The 14,228-nt window shown below is 34.2% G+C and overlaps 1 long non-coding RNA gene across 1 annotated transcript; it reads right to left on the bottom strand.

Moving 5' to 3' along the window:
• Window positions 1–5,438: 5,438 nt before the first annotated feature.
• LOC134668233 (uncharacterized) lies at window positions 5,439–6,451 on the bottom strand. Its single transcript, XR_010098747.1, has 3 exons — window positions 6,328–6,451; window positions 6,086–6,237; window positions 5,439–5,971 (listed from the first exon to the last, which is right to left on the bottom strand). It is a non-coding gene; the product is annotated as an uncharacterized LOC134668233 (long non-coding RNA).
• Window positions 6,452–14,228: the final 7,777 nt, after the last annotated feature.

Here is a 14,228-nt window from a genome sequence, read left to right as displayed (position 1 = left end):
GACCCTTGAAAGAGGTGAGATAATTCCTTCTTAGGTATCGGCCTAAAAGCTATATAAAGCCTAGAATTCTAGCAATTTCACGAGCGGCCGACGTTCACAGACTATTTATGAAGAAATCCTTGGAAACTGGTTTCTCTTGGCAAATACTAGGGATACCTTACTTGAGTACATAATGTGAATGCCAATCGGTTGGATTTGACCGGGGGTTTCGATACTTAAGTATAAGTAATAACAATAACAGTTGCACATATGAGGCACAAATATTTTCTTAAAAATGATCTTAAAAAAATGACTACTCCTTCAGACCCTCGTCATTAAGAACCCTTGAGTTTGACATGGAAAACCTACAGCTCGACGCAACACGATTGGAGTTAAACCCGATTTATTTCATTTAGGTATCTTTAGATACTACCTATGTATATACACACACAAGTAACATCAATATACCTATACCTTCATATGCTTAAATTCGCCTAGGCGTTTAGGCTTATGTATAGGAAAAAATCCCATAAAATTAACCAACCTTTGACAAGTAGGTAAGTAACCTATAGGTAAGGATCCATTTACATCGGGCGAAAATTTGCAAATGAAGCGCAATAGTACGACTTCCTGTGAATAGCGATGTACACGTGCAATTAAAATATCAATGGAAACCTGAGCAAGTGCGAAGTTAATTATTCACGTGGCAGCCCTAAGATTAAGCAAATTTGCGCGCTTAGCCGGTGACTCACACTTAAGTACACACCGCGAACTACGTCTTGTACAGAGGATATTACTTTGGAATTGGTTGGATACAGCATTTACTGAGGCCCAGAAATGTAGGTGGTTATATCCTGGTCTTTAATCTTTATCCTTGGCGCCGTAAGCCGTAGATAAAGGAATTGCTAGTTGCTAAACCGTTTCGACTTTAGCCAAATAACGTCCACAATGGGACAAAAATGAAGAATTTTGACGGTTCCTTTAATGTTGTGGCGAGATCATGCGTCCCATTTTGTGACGAGCTGTGCATATGTGTTTTCCCTTGTGTGTGAGCATGCTGTGTTTTCCGTTGTCATGAGACCCTTTAGGCCATGCTTTCCCAAAGTGGGATAAGGTTAGGTTCTGCATTACGAGGGAAATATTCATACGCTGCATTTCATCTTCGTCTTTCCTTCCTTTATTATACAGTTCTCTCATAAAAGGCAAGGCAACTCTTGAAAGGACGTTCTTCCCAATGCCTCAAAAGGATATCGTGGTAGGTCTGATTTTAAAGTCACTTATAAGATAATCTCCGACGAAGGGCGGCCGTCCACCCACTCGCTCGCGGCACAGCAATTATAGACTGAGAATACTCAGTTGCGTACCGAGACAGGCAGCACTTGACGTTCGTTCGGACCAGTATAAGGGCCACCACAGGCATTTGAATTCTGAACTGGATTGGCTCTGATAAATTATATCCATGATCTGCGAAATCTGGGCTTTAGCCACGAATTAGGTACTTTTTTCTTGTTTTCGTATTGCTTGTCTATGGCTCGAATAAGCAAGAACGACAGAAAGGCAGATATGAGATAGGTATCGAAGCTTTAAATGTTCGCGGTAGGGTAGGTAGCTTAGAGAAAACCGACAGATTTTCTTGACCATATTAAATATTAGTCAGATTTCTGTAACCATAGACATCCGATATGAATGTACCAGAGGGTTTTCGAGTCGAGGGTTCTAAAACCATACAGTTCTGATTTCAGATTTGGCTATTGTGCCCCTAAGAGTTTTTTCCGATTACGCGTTGTTATAGATCTGAAGTTCACAGTTCCACTGGTATGTTTAACGTTCGGTTTGCCCTCGCTGGGTAAGCAATAAGAATATAAAAGCGCATGCGAGTGGGCGCGAAACGAATCCGCGGCGCCGACGCTACCATATCCGTCTTGACTTGAGAATAGCCTGCCTATTCCATTCATAAAGCAGTTTGTCCTTAGTATAAGTCGAACTAACCCTGAAAATTATCGGTCCGTCCGCCCGTTTAATGATTCAACAAGGATCTATTTGAAAAAGCCTTACAGTAGGTACCGAAGACTGGAAGTGGAGAAATATTGGTAAATCAACATCTTTGTTCGACTATCCATAACTTCAACCGCTCTGTGAAATGAATGTGAATTAATTTTGGAAACCACGCATTTGCTGGTTCGTGTTGTGATGCTTTTGATGTTTCTGTCACTCTGGATTATTCTTGTACGTTTGTGGAAATGGGGTAGGATGGTTTACTCAAAACTATAATAATCAATAACCCGTGTTAACTTGACGTGACCTGCCTATCATGGCATTATACGGCTTCTATATGGTGATCATGTTTTCTATCTAGGTGCTGATAACCTTACTACATATTTATACCTTGTTATATAGTTATTACTCCTCTGAATTATTGACAAACAATTCCGTTTTTTACCGTTGATATCATACCACAAATTACCCACTTCCCCATCAATATCAGCGCCCCGCTGGCTCTGATAATGTGTCGCATGAAAATGTTATTTTGTGGAGGTTACAATAAGTAGAAGAATACTTTGCGAAAATCGGCCCTTTGTGCCCATTGCACAATGAATCATTTCCATAGTGTAATTTTTATGAATAATGTAATGTTAGTAGTAAAGTATGATTTCACTTCCTATACCGTCATTCAGGATCCGGTCACGTTGTTGCCAGCTCTGTCTCATATGTATTATGATATTTAAAATTTCATTTCCTTTTAGTGTTTTAAAACAACGGAACACGGGAGCTGGCTATGATGCCAATGCTGCTGAGTTAGCACAAATGTTTTCATTAGGTTGTTACTTTCTTTATCATCCCTTGAGAAAGCTTCACTTTTCCACACTTCATCAATCTAGCGTATTTTATGTATCTATAGATTCAAGTTAAACTCATGAAGCTCCGAACTCTAATATTACCTCTCACACGCTCTTCAAAGGCGTCTTGGTAGAAAATATTTGTATTTTAGAAATTATTGATTACCGCGTTTCCAAAGTGATCCTAATGTGCAGTACTTAAGCCTCAGAGTTGTGACCTCCATCGCAGATTATATAATAGTACACTGTTAAAAATATTCAGGGAATTTTACATAATTTTAGGGCAACTTTCGTTGCCCTAACTTTTCTGTATTTTTACATAATTATGTAATTTTACAAGGCGTATGTAATTTTACATATCGACCTGATTTCATTATTATGTAATTTTACATTTATGTAATTTTACATAATCAAACAAATTGACGGTTATGTAAAATTACATTTATGTAATTTTACATAATCATACTGTCAGATATGTAAAAATCTCACTTATGTAATTTTACATAATCTGTAAAATCTCATTTATGTAATTTTACATATCCGTAAAATTTCACTTACGTACTTTTACATTTTTTTCGGTAATATTACAGGGTAATTGTATGTTTTGTTACAAATTTCGTATGTATAAATACATAAAGTTTGTGTATTAGTAATGATTTTTATGTATGATTACATTTTATTCAGTAATATTACCGAATTATTATGTATTTTGTTACAGATTTCATGTGTGAAATTACACCAACTTAATGTATTATTAATGTTTTTTGAGTATTTTTACTTTTTATTCGGTAACATTACACAATTATTATGTGTTTTGTTACAGATTTCGTATGTAAAAATACATTAAGTTTTTGTATTATTAATGATACTTTATGTATATTTACATTGTATTTGGTAATATCACAGAAGTAATATGTGTTTTATTACAGATTTCGTATGTGAATTTCCACAAAGTACATGTATTATTAATGATTTTTTTAAGTATTTTTCCTTTTTATTCGGGAATATTACCGAATTATTATGTATTTTGTTACAGATTTCGTCTGTAAAATTACACAAACTTTATTTATTATTAATGTTTTTTTAAGTATATTTACTTTTTATTCAGTAATATTACAAAATTATTGTGTTTTATTACAGTTTGCGTATGTGATTTTACCACAAACTTTATGTATTTTTAATGATTTTTAAGTATTTTTCCATTTTATTCGGTAATATTACTGATACAATTTATGTATTTTTACATAAGAAAACTGTGATTTTAAATATGGGCAAGGTAAAATTACTTGTTGTTTGTGTATTATTACCTGTAAAATTAGGTAATATTTCATGTTATTAGGGGATATTTTTCTGTAAAATTCAATACAAATTCTGTACATTTACGGTAATTCTCCGGATTTAGTTATTAACCATTCGTTAGTTTTTTTTCTTATGTATTTTAATTAATGCAGCCTGTCTGCAGACTGCATTTATTAAAGTACATAAGAAAACAAATACCAACTTGCTAATAGCAAAATCCTGAGAATTATCGATAGCATGTAAATGTACAAAATTTGTATTGAATTCTTTAGGAAATATCGCCTAATAACATGTAAAACGAACTAATTTTATCAGTCATAATATACAAACAACAAGCAATTTACAGTTTGGAGGTTATTTAATAAAAAACAAAATTACAAAGAAATAAATTTATTGAATTTCACACACTCAAATTATAGAGCACACGCGTATATACACGTCTACGTGCATATTATTATTATTTATTCTGTGACAGAGTACAAAAAGTAGAAGACATATACGACACTATAAATTATATCTTATGTACATAAGTACTTCTTATGAATTAGTCTTATAAAAGTTTCGGTTAATAAGGCCTATGTGAATCTAATGCGTGAAACCTATACCATTTCAAGTAACGAATTGTCTGAAAATGTTTGTTACTGACATTAATTATAGTTAGTTTTTTTAGCATTAGAAAGAACTTGCAAGAAGTTAAGCGATCTTGACATGTCTTTTAATTGAAAAACGCTTTTTAAAAATCAAAAACTATTACTTATGACTTCCTTCTTTAGGATTTATTTTAATAAAAATATACCTTTGTATAAATTCTAATGTGTTTTGACAGTCCACTGGATATTCCATATTCAAGTTGCAGTAAGCCGCCATCAATAGTTGTAACGACGTAGGCAGAATCTGTTTCGCTAACAATCGTTTTTTCTACCAGCAAGTAATATAATTATATTTTCATTATCTGTGGACAAAAAACATAATGGTTAAAACAGGTAATATAATAGGCCCCCAAATTTAATACTTCCTCCTCAAATAAGATAATTTATCGTATTACGTTAAGTGGCACTACTAGTGAGTAAGGGTACAAGTCTCGGGCAGCGCAGTTTTAAAAGGGTGTAAGTTCCATGCCCCTTTTACAACTAAGCTGCGCGACACTTGTACCCTTTTTCACTAGGGCCACAGGTTTATTCAATACATTTACGTTTTAACACTGTATGTTTCATATAGATTATATTATGATTAATTATAAATTATATGAAACATACAGTGTTATGCTTCGCAGGTAAGGCATTTTATCATTGTAATAATAATTAAGTCTCACCTAAAAATGTTAGGCGCAGCTATTTCGGATAGCTCTGCAACTTGAACCCTGGTTAATGGTTCCTGGAAAAGAAAAAGTTAATAAGATTAGTAAATGGAACTACTATATTTAGGATGGTACCTCATCTGGAAGAAAATGGATTATGAATTATATCTTGGGTATTGCTCTCCCTCTATGTGACGGATGATCAAAATAGCGTGGGCCTATGTTGCACCAAACCTGAGTTCCACTAGGTACAGCCAGGGTTCAGCATCAGCTCTATCTTGTCAACTTCAAGCGTCAAATTTTTAAATTGACATCATACTGCAAAATAAATGTGGTTTGAGTCAGCACATTAATGCTTAACAGTAGGTATCCAATTATAGTCTATTCTACAATACACTACATTCTACAATTACACAAAAAATATTTCATTACGAAAAGTCAAATTAATTTAGATTTACTCACCTTTTTCAATGATATTTTTTAAAGTTGGGTCCATTATTGGAACAGCTTTCTTGATTGTTTGGTCTACTGACCAAATTTTAATAACGGGCATGTTTTACTGTAAGAGAATAACACAATTTATTAGTGTTGGTGACTATTTAATTAACCTACACAATCAAGCATGTACTAATATCGTTTTAAATTTAGATGTACTTAGCTAATAAATACTTACATTTTTTTAATGGCATACGACGAAAGCGGCTGCTCCAAGATTTTGTAGATCAGGTCTGATCCACCCTGGACGTGGACAGGACACGATATCAACTGGACTTTGTAAAGGACGCCGAGGAAACCGTTACAAAAAAGGTGAACCGCGAACCCTTTCTGGAAGTACATAACGTTTTGAGGTCTAATGCAGATTTCACTAGATATTCGATGCAAGAAAGTAAAGGTATATCTAATACTTATATTTACCTGTTTTCTTGTATGCTATCTCCAATTTATTTACACGTTTACACAAGTACTACGTTCTACGCACAGCGAGTGAGCGAGCGCCATTTTGATGTGAACTCATGAACTGCGCAGCGCACAGCGCAGCTACGGGGGGGGGTGCGCCTGACTAGCGATCGCGTGATCCATGTAGCTCGCGCGCCATTGGCGCGCGTTATAATATTGATCCGTGATTGGGTGTGTGCTAGTGCCGCACAAAATTCGTCCAATCCGCGAGTGCTAACGGATATGAATTCATATTTGAAGATTTATAGTTTATTTTTCGAAATTAATAATTAGGTACACAATTTTACCAATAATTGCTGACATTGGTACATATAAATAACATCGTAAGTTTTGTTGCTTCCAACTTTGATGCTGTAATTCACATTAAGGGGTTCCCTGGAGCCAATGAATGACCTATCTGAATCCCTTAGTTTTCTAATTTCTTTTTGGAGCTTATCATACGGTAAAGTTGAAAAGAATTTATGTACGAAATAGGTATCATTTGATATTTACCAATCGCTTTTCGGTGAAGAGGAAAACATGGTGAGGAAACCGGACTAATTCCAACAAGTTTCCTAGTTTCCCCTCTGGGTTAGAAGGTCAGATGGCAGTCGCTTCTGTAAAAACTAGTGCCTACGCCAATTCCCGGGATTAGTTGCCAAGCAGTTCCCAGGCTCCCATGAGCTGTGGCAAAAAGCTGGGATAGCGCGAGGAAGATTTATTATCATAGGGTAAAGTGCCCTATTACCAGCCACCTGCATTAATCGTTGAATAACTTTTATAATATGTCCAAAACTACACGGAATGTTTGTAAGTATACACGGTGTAATATGAGGAAACCGAATAGCTTTAACCACGCATTTCTGAGGTCAAAAGAAAGAAAAAATGTAAGATGAGTTTAGGTATACTTCACCAAAAAAAAAATTTTTGTTGTTGTTTTGTTTTTTCAATTTCTTGAATGTACATGTACATAAAAATAAATGTTATTTGATGTTGATTGGTAAACTTTTCACTTAAAATTGATTTTTACATTTTTTTTTCGTAAAACCTACTTTTTGCAAAGCGTTACTTGTCACTTTTTGATATCTATCAAGAAGGATATTTTAGACTACGTCCCATAGCAGCAACATCACCATCAAAAAGGTCTTTTACACTGTGTAACAATAAAAACTTGTTTTTTTTTAATTAATATTATCTCTGAAACTAGGCGAATTTCAAAAAAGTTTATAGGACATTTTTGTCTCTAAATATGATCAGGAATACGCAGTTAAAATTATTCGGTTTAAAATATTTCGGTTTCCTCATGTTACACGGTGTATTTGTCCGCGATTATCTCGCGTTTAGCTGAACCGATTTTGATGTGGTTTTCAGAAAAGTGTTTGTTACATTCGGGAGAAGGTATTAGTATACATAGAGCTGAGCTGATGCTGAACCCTGGCCGTACCTAGTGGAACCAGAAAAGACAAAACTGTGGAAAAATACAATTGGACAGCGCGGCAATGCCGCCAGCCTTCTTGGCACCCTGCCCAAAGGCACAGAGCTGGAGCCAGGTTTTTATTTATAATTTTAGTTTATATTGTAGTTAGTTGTAGCTTTATGTAGTTTTTAATTACATGTAGTTAATAATTTTTTGTAACATATTTGCTGCGACTTAATTTTTTAATAAAAAGAGACGTCATGATCGATTACCTTTTTTCTAATTGGGGCATTTTACCCTATCCCATATTTACTTAAAAATTAATTGGGAGGAAAACTAACTTTTTATCCCGCCAGGTGGTGGTGGCGAATTAGCGACTTTACCTCGCTTTGACATAAAAACTGTCAAACCACATACATTTTTTGTAAGTTATTCTATTCTTGTAAAATTTTCTCAAAAATGCCTATGTCTGATATGAATATTTGACATATTTATTTTTAGAGACGTCAAAGACGAACCCAAATAAATAGGTACCTATAGGTAAACCAGAACTTTGGGAGTATTGTCAAGAGGGCGCTCGTTTTGAATTTTATATAGCAACAATTTGTATAGTGGGGACAATGGAAATTGGCAGATGATTTTCGTTTTATTCCGACAACTTTAATAAGTGCGAAGTTTGATGTTTGGATATTTCTTCGGTTTTTACGCTTAAATGGCTGACTCGATTTAGATAAAATGAATAGCGTAAAGTCAATAAGTAACGCAAGAGTAATAAGTAAGAATTTATATAGATAATTTTACAAATAAAATTATTTAACGTACCAAATATGTTCTATTGAGCATAGTTGAAATCGGGATCTAAATATTCTTCAGTCATCAAGGAATTTGACTCGTTCTCAACATTATACTCAAAATCGGGATCTAAATATTCTTCAGTCATTAATAAATCTGAATCGTATTCTGACTCTGACTGACTAGACTCGCTGCTAGAATCAGACCCAACCTCAAAAACATTTTTTTCTATAAAGGAATCAATTGCATGATCTGACTTCCTGTGCCCTATTTTATAAAGCTACAAGTTACAATTTACAAGCGGAAGTCTCGTTCTAACACATAGGGTTAGAAAGAGACTTCCGCTTGTAAATTGTAACTTGTAGCTTTATAAAATAGGCCACTGTAGTCATTTTCGACTTTTATTACATGATCGCAAGATTTTTTCCATGTTCAGCAGTTATTTCCTTAAAAAGAAAAGCACTCTTTTAAAAGTTATTAAGGATACAATCGTGCAGTTAAAAAAGTCATTAGGTGCGTCTAAAAGAGACAGCGGACGGACGTCTGGCAGACAAATCTAAAACTACCGATGCATGCGATACACCTAATACACAAATCAAATTATTACAAGACATCAACCAAATCGTGACGACCTGACTATAGTGACATTTGTCCATAAGTTTGAAACTTACCCGTCAATTCAGATGCTAATTTGGTTATGTTTTCTAATGGAAGAAATTTCTCTCCCGCACGTTTTTTTTCCAATAAATAACTATATACACTATTTACAACTCTTTTCTCTGTAAAATCTAAAACTTTCGGCATGATTATTGCAGTCTAATAATAATTCACACGAAACTAGACAAAGCAATGTTTACATTGTCAATATTGACAACTATCATAGAGGGTAGATGTTGTCTATTATTAAAATTGTTGCCATTGCTAGAAATTAGTACCAACAAATTTCCGTAACATGGCGCACCCTCAATAGATCCTGGTTCACCTATACCTAGATATGTATGTAGATTTCGTATTAAGTAACTAAGTATTTCTATCTTTACATAATATGAATGAATCTATTTATCTTTAAGTAGGTATTAGTAGTAACGATGTGGTGTGAGCACAAACCGATTTTGCCTAAAATTAATTAGGTAAGTACAGTCACCTGCAATAATATGTTACTCTTCGAAGGCCGCAATAATATGTGACACGCTCGTATGGCTCTACAGATAAGGTCGTGTCAGATATTTTTGCGGCCTTTGAAGAGTAACATATTATTGCAGGTGACTGTACCTACTTACTAAGTAAGTACCTAAGTACCTTCTTAATTTCGACCGCACGGGCGGCATTCTCAGCAGGTTAAAACTTGTTCACGGAATTGTATTAGGGTATTCCACCTGTCCAGTTTCTGTTTCTTTGTCCAATGTGTGTTTTGTCTTTTGACATTTTGCTTGAGAGAGAGAGTGAGATGCCATGACATTGGACAAACATATCATTGGACACATTACCGCACCGCACCAAGGTCATTGCGACGCACCCATAAGTAAGACCTTGACAACAACCTTGACAATGTCCTTGGTGCGGTGCGGTAATGTGTTAGCACTGTTAGCAGCTTTATGGTAACATTCCATTTCTAACCGCAGCTGCACTACCGGTACTGAACGCGTCGCTGTCATTGTCAATTTCCATAGTAAAATTGACAGTAATGCAGCTGCGGTTAGAAATGGAATGTTACCATTAGGCATTAAGTAGTTTGTGTTCTATTCTATGTATGTAGGTAAAGGATAACTCACGCTCACGTTAGACCGGGCCGCATCCGGGCCGGAGCTTCCGGCGCTTAGGTACGTTTCTATGACATGACAGGCGAACACGGGATGCATTCCATAGAAAACGATGCGCCGGAAGCTCCGGCCCGGGCACGGCCCGGTCTAACGTGAGTCACCCTTAATGGGTACTCGTATGTTACCAGACGAACTCGCGGGCAAGAGCTAGGAATTCATAAATGTGAAAAAAACCGGACAAGTGCGAGTGGGACTCGCCCACCGAGGGTTCCGTACTTTTTAGTACTTATTCTCTTTATTTATTTTTCTTCTTAAGTTAGGTTAATTATAATATGAATATAAAAGTAAAATATAAAAACACTTACAAAATAATAAAAAAAAGTTATAAACACACAGTACTTATTTATTGTTATCACTCACACTTAATAATGAGAGAGTGAGATGCACTGACATTGGACAAAGAAATTGAATGCAAATTTGACAGGTGGAATACCACCCTAAGGGCCCCTTGCACCATTCCACTAACCCGGGGTTAACCGGTTAAATCTGGAGTTACCTTGGTTACCAGTACAATTTGACACTGGATTAACGGTTTAACCGGTTAACCTCGGATTAGTGGGACGGTGCAAGTGGCGCTAAGTTAGTTAAGTAGTAGTTTGGTATTTTTACTTTTATGCTGTTTAACTTGTTTGAAATAAAATAAATAAAAATGTAATGTAAAGACACACATTGAAATAGTAAATTTGCAAAATAGTATTGTTTTTAATTTTACTGGCATTTTTCTGAATATTACATAATAGATAAGTAAATTTACATAAAAAAAAATTCACGAAAGTAGGTAAAATCACGACACTTTTATGTAAAGTTCCCCGCGGTACGCGTGTTGTTTGCTGTTGGTGCTGTTGTTGATGTGTTGTTGTTGGTAATGTTGTTGTTGCTGTTGTAATTGTGTAGTAGTTTGTTTTCCAAAGGGAAAAAGAAATAAAGTTGTACTTTTGCTAGGACAAAAAGATCCGCTTGCGAGCACTTCATTCCTGCAGCTCGGCCTTCGGCCTCGCGTGTTTGGGAAATCGAAAAGGACGCTCCGGGCCTTCGGCCCTACGCGGAGCTCGGCCTTCGACCTTCGCTCTGCCGTGTCACGCCTAACTCCGTTAACTCGAGTTACATGAGTTACGAATAACCAGTCTAAATCGTCTTAAAAACCATTAAATATATATCTTCTATAAGAAAATTTTGATAATCTTCATTATTTACTGAGAAAAGCATATGGCTAACTCATGTAACTTCATTTTTTTGCCGATGGCGTCAGGCACAACTCAGTTAACTTAAGTTGTATGACTGACACAACCAAAATATCAACATCGTTTCTTAAGTTACCGGAGTTAGGCATGACTGGCCGAGCGCTTGATTTATACGACAACAATATTCCTATAGTAATACGTGTCACGTCTGATCACGCGAATGTCATGTAACTTGACTTACATGACTTCGTGTGACCACTATAGTATGGAAGAGTTGATCATGCGGAAACATTTAATTCGAATAAAATGAAAACTATTCAATTATGCGAAACAAAAATTAAAGGGCCCAGTCTGTGACCATATTTCCTACATGTAGATTAGATAAAATAAAAAAATTACGACGAACCGTCAACGATAACAGCATTTGAATCTTTAAAACTTTAAACGTAATTATCTCGAAACTCGACTTTTAAAGTTACATGAGATGCGCGTGACACGGCAGCGCTGGGTTTCGAAGCTCAGCGCCGCGTTAAAAACTGCCAGGGTCCCTCTATGACATTTGGTCGAGCACCACCTAGGTCTGACCGTTTGGCCGGCCCGTCCAACATTTTTCTGACCGGAAGCGGTAGACCAAAAGTCGGAATTTTCTGGAGATCACGAGACCGCCCTCTATATGAAACTGTCAAAGTCTAACACACCACGAACCTCCTTCTGGGAGAACAATTGTGTCATCAGTCAGTCGTATTGCAGCTTTATATAATATAGAAAAATACGTAGATAATAAAATTATTTTTGTCCCTGACATTCCATGTAATTTTACAGATTTTATGTAAAAGTCCATTGTCTTAGTGATTACTATACAATACATATTGAATATGTAAAAAAAAACATATTCACGGCCTCCTTAGCCTATTAGTTGATAGTGACCCTGCCTATAAAGCAGGACGTCCCGGGTTTGCATCCTGGTCAGAGCATTTATTTGTGTGTCTATTATCACGTAATATATTTGTTCATCAGGAGTTATGGATGTTGCCTATGTATTCAAGAATGTATCGATTATACATTTATACCTAAAGTGCCCACAACACAATCCTTATTGAGCTTACTGTGGGACTAGGTTAATTTGTGTAAAATTGTCCTATATATTATTTATTTATTTTACCAGTAAATTTACAGAAAATATGTAGGTATACCATTAAGAAGATATTGGTAAATTTCATTATATTGTTTGTAATATTACTGACATGTTTCGGAATATTACATAAGACTTAAGTAAATTTACATAAAAATGTATTTTTCAAAAGAAATAATAAATTTGCGAGATTTTTATGTAAAATACCTGTTCCAATTGTTAAAAATCAAGTGTAGTATTACAGATATTTATGTAAACGGGCATTTCTTAGTGACTATTACATATGTATCGTGTAAAAAGACCCATTTGAACAGGAAGTTTACAGAAAATTTATAAAATTAAAAAAATGTTGGGAAATTTCATTATGTTTTTTGTAATTTTTCTGATATTTTTCGGAATATTACATAAGAAGTAAGTAAATTGTAATAAAAATGTGTTTCTCAATAAAAAATGGTAAAATTACGAGATTTTTATGTCAAATTCCCGATTTAATTGTTAAAAACACATTAAAAAAGTATTTGTCCCAAAAGTTCCATGTAATTTTACAGATTTTATGTAAACGTTCATCTCTTAGTAATTATTACATATTTATTATGTAAAAATACCATTTAAACAGTAATTTCTACAGAATATATATGTAAAATGAAGAAATGTTGGGAAACTTCATAATGTTTTTTGTGATTTTAATGACATTTTTTGGAATTTTACATAAGACGTGAGTAACTTTACACAAAAATGTAATTTTCACAAAATTAGGTAAAATTATGAGATTTTTATGTAAAATACCCATTTTAATTGATATAAACACATAAAAAAATGTATTTGTCCCAAACATTCCATGTAATTTTACAGATTTTATGTAAACTTCTATCTCTTAGTGATTATTATATATTTATTATGTAAAGCGACACATTTAAACAGTAAATTTACAGAAAATATGTAAAATTAAAGAATTTTTTGGAAATTTTATATTATTGTTTGTAATTTTCCTGACATTATTCCGAATATTACATTACACGTAAGTAAATTTACACAAATATGTAATTTGAAAAAAAATTTGTAAAATTACGAGATGTTTATGTAAAATTCTCTTTTTAATTGTTAAAAACACATAAAAAAAAGTATTTGTCCCAAACATTCCATGTAATTTTACAGATGTTATGTAAACTTCCATCTCTTAGTGATTATTACATATATGTATGTAAAAAGACCATTTAAACAGTAAATTGAAGAGAATATATGTAAAATTAAAGAAATGTTGGGAAATTTCATAATGTTTTTTTGTAATTTTACTGATATCTTACGGAATATTACATAAGACGTAAGTCAATTTACATAAAAATGTATTTTTCACGAAAATAGGTAATATTGCGAGATTTCTAAGTAAAATTCCCTCTTCAATCGTAAAAAATACATACCAAAATGTATTTATCCCGAACATTCCATGTAATTTTACAGATTTTATGTAAATATTCATGGCTTAGTGATTATTACATAAATTTTATGTAAAACTACATAAAAATTATTGATTTTACCGA

The sequence above is a fragment of the Cydia fagiglandana genome, chromosome 10 (assembly GCF_963556715.1).
Source record: "Cydia fagiglandana chromosome 10, ilCydFagi1.1, whole genome shotgun sequence".
Lineage (NCBI taxonomy): Eukaryota > Metazoa > Arthropoda > Insecta > Lepidoptera > Tortricidae > Cydia > Cydia fagiglandana.
This window is presented reverse-complemented; position numbering and strand designations above follow the sequence as displayed.